Source organism: Canis lupus, chromosome 7 (genome assembly GCF_003254725.2).
Source record: "Canis lupus dingo isolate Sandy chromosome 7, ASM325472v2, whole genome shotgun sequence".
NCBI lineage: Eukaryota > Metazoa > Chordata > Mammalia > Carnivora > Canidae > Canis > Canis lupus.
The window spans coordinates 54,283,256-54,296,159 of NC_064249.1; the positions used below are offsets into that span (position 1 = coordinate 54,283,256).

The following is a 12,904-nucleotide window of genomic DNA, read 5'->3' on the forward strand; positions in this document are numbered from 1 at the left end:
GTGATGATATTTAGGAACTCTTACGAATACTGTTAGCTGTGATAATGGTATGGTAATGTTAAAAGAAAGGATTCGTATCTTTTAGAGACACATACTGAAATATTTATAGGCAGAATGATATGATCTCTGGGATTTGCGGCAGGACAATATGGGAGAGAGGAAGTGGATCGGAGTAGTGCTGAAACAAGATTGGCCAGGAGTCAATAATTGTCGAAGCTGAGTGATGGGTACACGAAGGTTCATTATACTATTCTGTTTTCATATGTGTTTGAATTTCTCTATAATAAAATGCTTTTTATTTATTTTTTAAAATATTTTATTTATTTATTCATGAGAGACACACACAGAGAGAGGCAGAGGCACAGGCAGAGGGAGAAGCAGGCTCCCTGCAGGGAGCCCGACATGGGATTCGATCCCGGGACTCCAGGATCAGGCCCTGGGCTGAAGGCGGTGCTAAACCTCTGAGCCACCCTGGCTGCCTGCTGAGCCATCTGGGCTGCCGAATAAAATGCTTTTTAAAAGAATATGATGTTTTGGGGCACGTGGCTAAGTCGGTTAAGTGTATGATTCTTGTGCTCAGCTCAGGTCTTGATATCAGGGTTATGAGTTCAAGCCTTGGACTGGGCTCCACATTGGGCATGGGGCCTTCTTAAAAAAAAAAAAAAAGGAAGATGATGACCATTATGTTTTTAATACTAAAAATTTAAGTAAATTTTTAACCTAAAATTGGCGGTCTGCCTTAGCTTGGCACTGTGGATGCTGGCAGTCTGAGGACCGCTGCCTGGGTGGCATGCGGTCTTGAATAGACAGGATACCCAGATCCTAACGCATTTCACAGAGGACACATTGGAAGAAGCATGTGAGGCCTTGAGTACTCTGGGGTCGGAGAGTGCCATAAGAGTAGTTCCTGGTGTAGGCTGCAGTGGGGACCAGAGACATCAGCGTGGAGGGTCTCTTGCTGTACAAACCATCTGTGCTCGAGCAGGTTTGGGGTGCACTGGAATGACTAACTACGGTTTGAGAAAATACTGGTTCATCTACTGCCCAGAGACACAAAAATCGCTACTGCATCTGACGCAGAAGTACACCCCGAGGGCCCCCCACTGCCCTGCTGGGTGAAATTCCTAGTGTGGCACCCACCGCAGGGAGCCCAACAGCCTGGGTTTGAATCTCATTTCTGTTACTAATTCTCTGGTCTTGGGCAAATTGGGAACTAACTCTCAAACTGTCAGTTTCCTAATTTGTAAAATGAGCATAATGGTAGTATCTGCTCCACATGACTGCCAGGATGGGATGAGGAAATGTCAGAAGAGCATTTAAACACTGTTCCTGATGGGAGACTCCTAATTCTGGGAGACGGGCTGGGGGTGGTGGAGGGGGAGGTGGACGGGGGTAGGGGTGGCTGGGTGGTGGGCACTTGATGGGATGGGCACTGGGTGTTACTCTATATGTTGGCAAATTGAACACCAATAAAAAATAAATTTATATAAAATAAAATAAACACCGTTCTTGGCCCACATGCCAACAAGTGTGAACTGGGATCATCACTCACTTACCTCCCTCTGGGCTCTGCTTTAGAAAGACAGACCTTTTCCTAAGTCATCAATATACTCCTTCTGATTCTCTTTTTCTCTGTTCTTTTAAAAATTTTTTAAATTCATTTTTTATTTTTTCTCCTTTCTTTCCCTTCTAGAACTCTTAGATTCAATATTTGCAGCCCACTTGTCATAACTGAACAACCTCATATGCTAGACATTTCCATGTGTTCATCTTATTGCTGGCTCTATCAACTATTTTCCTTGTCTTCTTCATTGCTTATCTTGGTCACTTATTCCATCTTCTATTCGGTGTATTTTTATCAGCTGGTTCTTCTTTTTTTTTAAGATTTTATTTATTTATTCACGAGAGACACAGACACAGACACACACACACACACACACACACACAGGAGAGGGAGAAGCAGGCTCCATGCAGGGAGCCCGACGTGGGACTCGATCCCAGGTCTCCAGGATCACACCTGGCTGAAGGCGGCGCTAAACCGCTGAGCCACCTGGGCTGCCCTATCAGCTGTTTTTTTATTTATTTTTTATTTTTTAAATTTTTTTATGGTGCGAGAGAAGGAGTAAATAACTAGCTAAATAAGTAAGCAATCTGTGACTGAGGCCAAGGGAAGAGAGGCCAGGGGGTAGACAGGAGAGGGCTCTGATGAATGAGCTCTGTCGAAGGAACAAGCTGAGAAACAACCCACTGGGCCTCTTCAAAATCACTGCTGTTCTATGCCTTCCTCGGTATCCATTGGGTATGCTACCATTGTTTGCTTCCCTGTAATAACGGGCCATAAAATACTTAAAAATCGAAAAGGGGCAAGCTGTCTATATGCTTTGGTGGCAGGGTTGGGTGTGAAAATGGGGCATCTTTCTTCCCACTGTAAACCCAGAAGCCCAGAAGTCAGCCAGGTTTCCTTCTAGGACTCAGTAGCCCCTGTCCACTGGTGCTTGTGTTTCTGTAGCAGACAAAGCCTTTCCTGGGAAGAGGTAGTGCTTTCCTGGCCAACAGGATACTGACTGCTGACAGGCACACAGTGTGCACCAAACACGCCACTCTTCCACTCAGGGTCAGACAGATGAGTCACCTCCACCAACCCCAGGGGGACCCAGGGCCTTGGATCTTTCCAGCGTGAATGCAGAATGGCATGGCCTGGGCTTTGTGATAGGGATGACTGCAAGGGCTTTTTTCTGAGATCTAACTAAGGCCTTAGTGACTGATAACTCCCCTAATAACAACTGGGGAGGAAGCTGCTAACTAGAGATAAAGATGACAGAGTTTCTGGTCTTTTCAAAGGAAAAGTCCCTTTGGAGACAATATCAGACCTTGAAAACTTAGATGTCCCAAAAGTACACATTAGCACTATTCCCCCTAAACTCTTGGCTTGCCTGTCAGGAAGGTTTTGCAAAGAAACAATAACCTATGTATTTGTGCCACTCGTTACCATTTTCCCTCAAAAATTTTTTAAATTTTATTTATGATAGTCACACACAGAGAGAGAGAGAGAGAGAGAGGCAGAGACACAGGCAGAGGGAGAAGCAGGCTCCATGCAAGGAGCCCGACGTGGGATTCGGTCCCGGGTCTCCAGGATCGCGCCCTGGGCCAAAGGCAGGCGCCAAACCGCTGCGCCACCCAGGGATCCCTCAAATTTGATGCTGCCATCTCTTGGCTTCTGGTGTGGCAGGGGCCATGAGCTTTGGCTCGGCCTCAGAGGGCAAACCTGGCCATTGGAAGAACAGAGAGACAGGACACTCTAGGGATGGAATGTATACACGATGGTTCTGGAAGCACAAACGCAAGCCCTTGTAGCAGCACTGCCCCCAGCCAGGGACCTCCTCAGAGAAAGTGGGCTGCATACTGTGGACACTCTCTCTCAGAATGCTGATGTCCTAGGCCTCCGGCAAGGTCCATCGTTACTTATAAGAAGCTTTTTTATTTATTCTCCTTCTTTATCTTTTTTCTCTAATTTAATAGGAAAAACGCACTATTATACAAAAAGTCAGATTTAGACATTAAAACCATGAGTGGCATATTGCAAAGTGAATTTTTAAAAATCCCCAAATCATAGGTGAACCCAATTTTTATAGTAACAAAAACACCCATAAGAAAGGATGTGAAAGGATTCATGCCAAGGAGAGAACAGTCTCCTTTGGAGAAGGGAGTGGATTTGGGGTAGGAGTTACGAAGAAGGGGAACTTCTGTTTTTTTTACTCTGAAGCTCTGGAATTCAGGGGGAAGAGTACATAGTAATTTAAATTCTTTAAAATAAGAATTTAAAACAACTTTCAAATTAGTTGTGTTCAAAGCAACGTTCATTTCCCACAACGTGGCAAGCTCATCGCCTGTCTGCTATCACTTGGAGAATTCCCTTCTCCCTCAGCACTGAGCTTAGCAGTCACCTCCCCCAGAAAGCCTGTCTGTCTCTTCCCTGCTCCAGAATTCCCCCAAGTCCACAGGCACAGGCTCCATGTTTGTTGCCTGACACAGTCACCAGGCTGAGATCCTTGAGGGCAGGGAGCCTGACACTGAGCTATCTGGCCCCAGTAGAGCCAGGAAAAGTGAGTAAAGCAGGGAATATTTCCTTTTCACAGGGGCAAATGACTCTTGCCTGATACAAAATGGGCACCCCATCTTTCTAGAATACTTCTTAAAAGTGCTCAGAATAAATATCCCCTGACCTAAGTTATGCTGTGGGGATTCGAGGCAGTATTACCATCATATCTGGGTAAAATGCCAACGGCCATGAAGAAATTTTTTTATAGTACATGAGATGTTTGTGTTTTTTTTTTTTTTGAGATGTTTTAAAATTTTTAAAAATATTTTATTTATTTATTCATGAGAGACACAGGGAGAGACAGAGGCAGAGACACAAGCAGAGGGAGAAGCAGGCTCCACGCAGGGAACCCGACGTGCGACTCAATCCTGGGTCTCTAGGATCCCGTCCTGGGCTGAAGGCGGCGCTAAACCACTGAACCACCGGGGCTGCCCTAACTTTTTTTTTTTTTTTAATTTTTGAGAATGTTTTTAATTTTAAGTTTTCCTCCCATAAATTTTCTAAAACCATTGGCGTTCCTTTTCCCTTCTCCAGAATCTAGTAATTGGCACAAAACATAGCCTCAAATGATGTATTATAGTATTTTAAACTTGAAATACAATATGATATGATTTCAGGGTCCTGCCAATTATTTAAGATAAATAAGATCCATCTGGTCTCAAAATTTCTGGTCAATTCAACAAATTGAAAATCACTTGATTTAGACATTTGGCATCGTTGTGCTTGTTCATTTTTCATTCATTCATCCATTCATTATGGGGTCGGAAGCCTCCTGCCATAAGAGGGTTGGTAAAGTGGCCAAGGAGAGAAGACACTAATAAGCAAAAAAGAGAAGGTCAGAAGTGCTAACTGGTGGTTGGAGAGTACATGGACCAACCCAAAAAAGACAGGCTAGCCTTTAGACCAAAATGGTGTTACAGTTGTCCAGGAAAACTAGGGAAAAAGAAGTATACAAATATTGTAATCGGGAGTGGGGCCCAGTAGAGATGGGGCAGGCTAGGTCTTACGTGGGAGGTAGGAAAGCAAAGGGGATAACTTAAGTATGGAAAATTTTCCTTGGATAATAGCCATTTCATGTAGGCAGTAAAAATAAATCCGTGGTATTTTTGAAGAATAAAGGGATAAACCACAGGATGGAACGGACAGTGGCTGGTGCCTAGGTCATGCTGGAGGAAAGGCAGCCTGAGCCTGGGGCAGTGACTCAGGCAGGAGGGATGTGGCACAGGTTGCCTGCAGCTGTGATTGGGAGAACAGGATGAGACACTGCAGAGGACATCCTGGAACAGCCTGGGGACTTTCCATGCAGGAACACATGTGGAAGCCCAGAGCCTGAGAGGACTCTGGCCTGCATGCCAGGCAGAGTCCTTGAGTGTGAGCAAGGGCAGATGAGTGGAAATGCTAACCCTGCACCACCACAGCACAGCGGAGATTGGTAAGGAAGCATGGCTGACATCTAGTGCACTCTACAGACCTGGCTAGCTCCTGCCTTCCAGAGCCCTGCCTTCCATGAGCTGTGCTGAACCCTTTCCCCCTTGGGGAACCTGGGTGCCCCATGCTCTGCAGCTTCCAACCCCTGGATTCAAACCTCCGGTACCTTTCTCCTACCAGACCGATCTGTGCCATATCCGTAATGCCTGTGCCTTGATTTACTTAGGATGCTCCTTTAAATGGACTTGTATTTTATTTTATTTTATTTTATTTTATTTTATTTTTATTTTTTTATAAATTTTTATTTATTTATGATAGTCACAGAGAGAGAAAGAGAGGCAGAGACACAGGCAGAGAGAAGCAGGCCCCATGCACCGGGAGCCCGACGTGGGAATCGATCCTAGGTCTCCAGGATCGCGCCCTAGGCCAAAGGCAGGCTCCAAACCGCTGCGCCACCCAGGGATCCCGACTTGTATTTTAAATATAGCCTCTTCCTGCTAAGGAAATAGCCACATTCATAAAATACTCTCATAAAATTCATAAAATAAAATACTCATTCATAAAATACTCTCACCTGAACCAGTCCTCCTCCCCCTGCTCCATCCCTCAACCCCACCCACCCCCAGTCACTGGGCTTCTCTGCACAGTCAAAACCCTTCCTGGGCATCCAGGTGGCCCTGGGACACAGGCTACCTTCTCCCACCTTGGCAGCAATCTTGTCACTCAGCAGAGTAAATCACTGGGGCTTCTTGGGAGGCACAGGTGCCTGCCTTGTTAGGTTTCTCTGCTTTTTAAATTCTGTCATGGAGTTTGGAGCTCAGGCCCCCTCTCCCTACAGCCTCTCCTACACACACCAGGGGGCTTGCAGTTCTGGTCTAGATTTCAGGGAGCTCCCTGCTTCCCCAGCAAGGTAAAGCATTATCCTTACTAGCATCCACAGTGGTAAGTCATGTTGATAACAGACACTCCTGATGAGACATAATGAGAATAGTACTTTACCTCTGTGGTCTTCCTTCCAAAATCCAATAAGCTCAGTCCAGTTAGGAGAAAAATCTCCAACAAATCCCAGTTGAGTGACATTCTGCAAAAGAACTTACCAGTGCTCTTCAAAACTGTCAGGGTCATCAAAAACAGGAAAGCCTGTGGAATCATTACAGCCAAGAGGAACGTAAGGAGACATGATGACTAAATGTAATATGGCATCTGAAATGGCATCCTAGAACAGAAAAGGGACATTAAGTAAAGACTAAGGAAATCTGAAGAACGTATGGGCTTTAATTAATAGTAATGTATCAGTATTGGTTCATTAATTCTAGGAAATATACCATATTAATATAAGAAGTTAATAATCGAAGGAGCAGCATGCGTATGGGATTATGTGGCAATTCTTTATCTTTGCAATTTTCCTGTAAATCTAAAACTGTTCTAGAATTGAAAGTTTATTCAAAAAATAAGAACTTTTTAAAAACACCATCCTAGGGGTGTCTGAGTGGCTCAGTTGGTTGAGTGTTTGACTCCTGAGTTCTGGCTCAGGTCATGATCTCAGGGTTGTGGGACTGCACCTGCGTGGGGCTCTGTACTCAGCAGAGGTCTATTTCTCTCCCTCTCTCTTCCTCTCTCTCTGCCCCTCCCCTGCATTCTTGTGTGCTCTCTCTCTCTCTCTCTCTCTCAAATGAGTAATCTTAAAAAACAAAAACAAAAAAAAAAACTCATCCTAAAACCCCCAGTGGGATAGTAACAGCTGGATCACATGTCAACGAAGAAAATTTTATCATGGATCCAAAATGCCACCTTTCAAATTACAGGCATGATTGAGTATCAGCTGCTTACTAAATGAAACTTATCCATTTTAGCCTCCTTTACTGCTGTTCTCAATATCTATTATACAATCCACAGTCCATTCACTTTAAAAAATTCTGGTTTGGGGGTGCATGGATGGCAGAGGCAGTTGAATGTCTTGCTATTTTTTGGCTTAGGTTGTGATCTCAGTGTCGTGATGTTGAGCCCTAAGATAGCCTCCGCGCTCAGCTCAGAGTTTACTCTCTCTCTGCCCCTCCCTCCCACTCTCTCTCCTTCTCAAATAAATAAATAAATCTTTTAAAAAAATCTGGTTCTGTTTCTTTTCTTTTCTTTTTTTTTTTTTTAAGGGAGAAGAGGGAGAAGCAGGCTCCATGCAGGGAGCCTGACATGAGACTCGGTCCCAGGTCTCCAGGATTAGGCCCTGGGCTGAAGGCAGTGCTAAACCGCTGGGCCACCTGGGCTGCTCTGGTTCTATCTGTTTGTTTGTTTGTTTCTCTCTTTCTTTCTTTCGATTTATTTATTCATGAGAGACACAGAGAGAAAGGCAGAGACACAGGCAGAGGGAGAAGTAGGCTCCACGCAGGGAGCCCGATGTGGGACCCGACCCCGGATTCTGGGATCACGCCCTGAGCCAAAGGCAGATGCTCAACTGCTGAGCCCAGGTGTCCCGTTCTATCTGTTTTTAATTCAAAAAGTAATATGTTATTTGGTATGACTTGAAAAAAAGAAATTATTGTCAAAACTTTCTCCGTTTAAGAAACTGTATTATTTGCAGAACTTCCCTTAAAAGCACTTTTGGAAATGACTCAGAACGGGCTCCACCACATTCTACCTTGTAGGAATTGTAAGGTAATGAGGCAGTAATCTCCAGTAATAGCTAGATGTGTCAAAACCCAAATAAGCAGATTCCTCTTCTTATTGTGCATATGCAAAGTCTGGCCCATTGTCTCCTGGGGTAATTTGTGAGGTTGTAAATATATGTTACTCTGACTGTATCCATGCTGTGTTTCCTGCGCTGTGGTTTATTGGGGAACGTTAGGATTTGAGAAGGGGAGTGATATTATCAAAGGGGAAGTGGGGAGAAGCTTTCTTGTCCTTAGAGATATCTCAAATAGTGGTGCCTTGATTTGCCTCTTTGGCATGTAACACATCATTCTACCATCATGGAATCAACTCACGGAAGACTTACGGTTGAAAGGAAAATAAACAGGCTAGCCAAATGGCTTTGAAACCCTGAAAGTATGCACCCCAGCCCTGGCACGCATACCTGCCCCACCACTGAAATACTGACACTTCACCATTGTGTTTTGCCAATTGTTGCTCCAGCTCTCTTGCCTCCTGGGCTTCTTCACACCTCAGTCCTGTCTTTTTTCTTTTTTCTTTTTTCTTTCTTTTTTTTTTTTTTTTTACCGTTTGCCAGCCTCTTCCTGGCTTCCTTTCCTTCCCTGTCCAGCACATCCCTTCACCTGTGTAGGAATCAGGACAGAAACCAGGAGGACTATCGGCATGATTTTTAATGAGCCCTCTGGATACCCCATCCCTTGCAAATGCTCCTCATAGTTTGTCTCATTTAGTTAGCAATGGCTTTGGTATTTCAAAATGAAACAAGGATTAGAAGGCTCAAAACAAACAGTCAATCAAAAAGCTGCAGAGCAGCAACCAATTGAATATTAAAAAGAAAGTTGAGGGATCCCTGGGTGGCGCAGTGGTTTGGCGCCTGCCTTCGGCCAAGGGCGCGATCCTGGAGACCCGGGATCGAGTCCCACGTCGGGCTCCCTGCGTGGAGCCTGCTTCTCCCTCTGCCTATCAAACACTGCCGGTGAGAATGTAAATTGGTGCAGCCACTGTGGAAAACAATATGGAGGTTCCCCCAAAATTAAAAATAGAAACATCCCCAAGGTGCGATCCTAGAGTCCCGGGATCGAGTCCCACGTTGGGCTCCCAGCATGGAGCCTGCTTCTCCCTCCTCCTGTGTCTCTGCCTCTCTCTCTCTATGTCTATCATAAATAAATAAAATAAATAAATCTTTAAAAAAATAGAAACATCATACAATCTAGTAAGTCCACTACTGGGTATTTACCCAAAGAAAACAAATACACTAATTTGATAAAATATTTGCACCCTATGTTTATTATTGCAGCATTATTTATAACAGCCAAGATATGGAAGGTACCCAAGTGTCATCAATAGATGAATGGGTAAAGAAGATGTAATACATATACACAGCATAGGGAATGTAGTCAATGGTATTGTAATAGCGTTGTATGGTGACAGATGGTAGCTACACTGGTGGTGAGCACAGCATAATGTATAGAGATGTTGGATTGCTATGTTGTGCCCTTGAAACTAATGTTAGACAGGAAAGCTCTTGAACGGGTTAGGGCCAGACATGTCCTTTACAAATTGTCAGTCTGTCAATCTAAGTAAGAAAAGATGGGTAGGAATTGACACAGTCTTTTACATGGTCCAAGCCTTTGGAAGAGGAAGTTGAGATGCCAGTAAGAGTTCCTGGAGCCTGCAGCTGTACGCTCATCAGGTCTCTGCATTCTTTTCATTCTCTGAGTGGTATCTTTTGATAAGCTGAGTTTTAATTTTTTTTACAAAGATTTTATTTATTTATTTATTTGAGAGACAGAGAGCAAGCATAAGCAGGGGGAACAGCAGAGGGAGAGGGAGAAGAAGGTTCTCTGCTCAGCAGGGAGCCCAATGTGGGACTTCATCCTAGGACCCTGAGATCATAACCTGAGCCGAAGGTAGACGCTTAACTGATTGAGCCACTGAGGCACCCTTGAGTCTTAATTTTGATGCCCTTCTTTGATCACTATTTTTCTTGTACAGTTAGTATTTTTGTATTCTAAGAAATCTTTGATGACCTCAAGGTCATGAGGATATTTTCCTATGCTGTTTTTTTTTTGTTTTTTTTTTTTTTTTTACAATTTTATTTATTTATTCATGAGAGTCACAGAAAGAGGCAGAGACATAGGTAGAAGGAGAAGCAGGCTCCTCATGGAGAGCTTGATGTGGGGCTCGATCCCTGGACTCCAGGATCACATCCTGAGCCAAAAGCAGACACGTAACCACTGAGCCACCCAGGCATCCCTCTATGCTCTCTTTTAAAATCATTAGTCCCCCCCCCCCCTTTTTTCCCCCTTTTCTATTTAGATTTATTACCCATCCTGAACCAATGATTTTGAGTATAAGGTTAGGGCCTGTATAAATGTACAATGACGTGTATCCACCACTGTGGTATTGCACAGAGTATTTTCAGTGCCATACAAATCCTCTGTGCTCTGCCTATTCATCTCTTCTCCCTTGCCAACCCCTGGCAACCACTGTTTTTTTTTGCTGTCTCCATAGTTTTGCATTTTCTAGAACGTCACATGGTTGGAATTACACACAGTCTTTTCAGATTCTGTCACTCAGTAATATGCATTTAAGTTTCCTCCATTTCTTTCTATGGCTTAACCACTCATTTTTCCCCTGCTCATTTCATTTTAGTAATAAATAATATTGCATTTGCTGGATATACCACAATTTATTTACTTATTCACCTACTGAAGGGCATCTTGGTTGCTTCCAAGTTTTGGCAATTATAAATAAAGCTGCTATAAACATGTCTGTGCAGGTTTTTATGTGGATGTAAGTTTTCAACAGCTTTGGGTAAATACCAAAGAGCTTGATCACTGGATCATATAGCATGTTTAGTTTTGTAAGAAACTGTCAAACTGTCTTCCAAAGTAATTGTACTGTTTTGCATTCCCACCAGCAATGAATGATAGTTCCTGTGGCCCCTCATCCTTGCCAGCATTTGGTGTTGTCAATGTTCTGGGTTTTAGCCATTCTAATAGGTGTATAGCAGTAGTATTTATTATTTTGGCGGGCAGTTCTATTTCACACGGAATTTTAAAAACTCAGACATAACTTACATACAATAAAAACCTTCAAAAATTTTACAGTTCAGTGGTTTCTAGTATACTCCCAATTGTGTGCAACCATCACCACTAATTTTAGAACATTTCCATGATGCCCCATCCAAAACCGTATCCATTGGCAGTATTATTTCTTGTTCTCCCTAGCCTCCGGCAACCACTAAACTGCTTTCCTTTATCTATGGATTTACCTATTCTGGATATTTTCTATCAATGGAATTATGTAATATGTGACCTTTTGTATCTGTCTTCTCACTTAGCATCATGTTTTTCAGTTCATACATGTTGTAGCATGTGTATTTCAGTGCTGTCTATGGCTGAATAATATTCCATAAACCACATTTTGTTTATCCATCCATCAATTGATGGAATTTGGGTTTCATCAACTTTAGGTTATCATGAATAGTGTTGCTATGAACACTCATGTACAAGTTTTTGAATACTTTTTTTCCAATTCTTTTTAGTATATGCCTAGAAGTAGAATTGCTGAATCATTTGCTAATTCTATGTTTAATTTTTTCAAGAATCATCAAACTGTTTTCCATAGTGGCTGCACGATTTATATTGTGACAATTCCAGGTTTTCCATATGCCCTCCAACAGAGTTTATTTTCTATTGCTGTTTTTTTTTGGTAATTATTATAGCTATCTTAGTGAGTGAAGTGATACCTTCTTCTAATTTTGATTTTCATTTCTCCAGTGACTAATTATTTTGAGCATCTTTTTATGTGCTTTTTGTCCATTTGTTTACCTTTGTTGGAGAAATGTTTATTCATTTGAAATCAAGAAATGTGAGTCCTTCAATTTTGTTCTTTTCAAATTTATTTTGGCAATTGGAATCTCTTAAGATTCTATTGAAAATGTTAGGCTTTCTTCTATTTTTGAAAAAAAATGCCATTGGGATTTGGATAGGGATTGCATTAACTTTACATATTGCTTTTGGGTACAATGTAGCAATATTAAGTCTTCTAATCCATGAAAATGGGATGTCTTTCTACTTACTTAGGTCTACTTTCAGCAATGTTTTGTAGTTTTCAGCATACAAGTCTTTTGTGTCCTTGTTCCTTTGTATTTGTTTCATTCTTTTCTAATGGAATTGCTTTCTTTGTTTTCAGACTGTGCATTATACCTATCATAAACAAGATTTCAATACACCAAAGTGTTCCCTCTGATCCTTTTTGTGAAATGGTATATATAAATTTAATTTTTACTTTTTGCTATAAGTGCATAGAAATACAATTTATATTTGAATGTCGATTTTGTATTCTAAGAACTTACTAAATTCACTTATTAGTTCTAGACAGGTTTAATTATTTCTTCCCAATCTTTATGCCTTTTTCCACCCCTAATGTCCCAGTGAATAGTGATATCTAGTACAATGTTGAATAGAAGTAGTGAGAGTAGACAGTCTTACTTTGCTCTTTATTTTAAGGTGAAACTTTCAGTATTTCATTATTATGTATGTTGTTAGAGATAGCTTTTTGGAAGTTCCAATCAGGTAAGCTTGCTTGCTCTTTCTTTCTTTCTTCTTTCAGAAGTTACTTTGTTATTCCTAGTGTACAGAGAGTTTTTATCATGAAGAACTGCTGAATTTTGTAAAATGCTTTCCCTGTATCTATTGAGATGGTCATATGATTTTTCTTTTATTC

General features: G+C 42.2%; 1 long non-coding RNA gene across 1 annotated transcript in view; it reads right to left on the reverse strand.

The window, feature by feature from the left end:
- LOC125755462 (uncharacterized) overlaps positions 1 to 12,904 on the reverse strand; it is a 73,837-nt gene that overhangs the window by 19,569 nt on the left and 41,364 nt on the right. The window contains exon 3 of the long non-coding RNA XR_007412085.1: positions 6,625 to 6,743. This is a non-coding gene — a long non-coding RNA (uncharacterized LOC125755462). The remainder of the gene's footprint in view (positions 1 to 6,624; positions 6,744 to 12,904) is intronic.